At 41.3% G+C, this 1515-nt stretch overlaps 1 pseudogene; it reads left to right on the top strand.

The window, feature by feature from the left end:
* The first annotated feature begins 328 nt into the window (after positions 1-328).
* LOC115300126 lies at positions 329-610 on the top strand (annotated as a pseudogene).
* Positions 611-1515: the final 905 nt, after the last annotated feature.

The raw sequence follows: 1515 nt of genomic DNA, 5'->3' as shown, positions 1-1515 counted from the left end.
GGCAGCTGATTTAGAATCTAAATACAGGATAAAGCAGTTGATTCAAGAAGGACATGGGATACTAGTCAAAGGTCTAGTAAGAAGCTAGCAGATATCCTAGTACTTAGGCAGGACCTGGCTGTGACTTAGCAAGGCAACTAATATTGAGGTGTTAGCTACCGTGACAAGTATTTCAGGATAAAACTCCAAAGTAACCCAAAAGGACAATGCTAAACCACTGAGTACCAATCAAAATCTGGACTTAGAAGTTTAAGCCCTGAACTGGTTGGAGCTTGAGAACCGACTGGAGATTGAACATTACTGTCAATTGCAGATTCCTTCAGTCACTATGTCAACCAGCACAGATGTTTCTCTTTCTTCATATGATGAAGATCAGGGATCCAAGCTTATCCAAAAAGCTAGGGAGGCACCGTTTGTTCCCATTGGAATGGCGGGATTTGCAGCAATCGTTGGATATGGACTATATAAATTGAAGAGCAGGGGAAATACTAAAATGTCTGTTCATCTGCTCCATATGCGTGCGGCAACCCAACGCTTGGTGGTGGGAGCCATGACGCTTGGTATGGGCTATGCCACGGATAAGGAATTCTGGGCAAAACCTAAGCCTTAGAGGAAGAGAAGCTGTCTTGGTGTGTTAGTGGTGCTTGCTCTAGACATCTCATGTTGAGTTTATATGTTTATGTTGAAAATAAATGGTTTGAATGGGTCAAACAATAACACAATTGTTTACATATTGGTTTCCTTTCTTGCAGACCTGATTTGCCTGGTAACCAAATTACTAGTGACCAGTTAGCTAGGTCATTCAGGGGAGTCAAATTAGCACGAAAGAAACATGTCACTTTTAAATGTACTTGTTAGTGTTAAAACAAGCATCTTCTTGAAGTCTTCTGATGAGATGAGTTACAGAGAGAACAACGTGGTAGTCCCCACGTTCTCCCAGTTGTACAGATGATCACGTGCTCTTGATGTTATATAGGAATTCTGTTGAATTAAACTGTTTTCTGCCTGCTTTACAGACTGACTGAGTACTTCAGTTTTTAGGGCTGGTTGGCTTTTAGAACCCTTTTGGAGCAATACATGGAATATCATGATAAGCTTCCCCACAACTGAAAATATGTGTGTGTGTTTAAGCCAGACCTAAAAAGCTGATAACAGCTGCTTAGAAGTAGTATTTATTTCAGAATCATTTGTAAACATGAGAATAACTTAAGTATGGGTCTCAGTTTAGCTTTTTTTATAATTGCAGAATTATATTTATGCTGCTGTTGTATTAGAATAACTTTTTAAATTTTTTTTGATTTTTTTATGTCTTTTATTTATTTTTGAGAGACAGAGAGAGACAGCACGAGCAGGGGAGGGTCAGAGAGAGAGGGAGACACAGAATCTGAAGCAGGCTCCAGGCTCTGAGCCAGCTGTCAGCACAGAGCCTGACGCGGGGCTCGAACCCATGAACTGTGAGATCATGACCTGAGCTGAAGCTGGCTGCTTAACCGACTGAGCCACCCAGGTGTCCCA

This window comes from Suricata suricatta, chromosome 1, assembly GCF_006229205.1.
Source record: "Suricata suricatta isolate VVHF042 chromosome 1, meerkat_22Aug2017_6uvM2_HiC, whole genome shotgun sequence".
Lineage (NCBI taxonomy): Eukaryota > Metazoa > Chordata > Mammalia > Carnivora > Herpestidae > Suricata > Suricata suricatta.
Note: the sequence above shows the minus strand (reverse complement) of the source record. Positions and strands in the feature narration are given on the sequence as shown.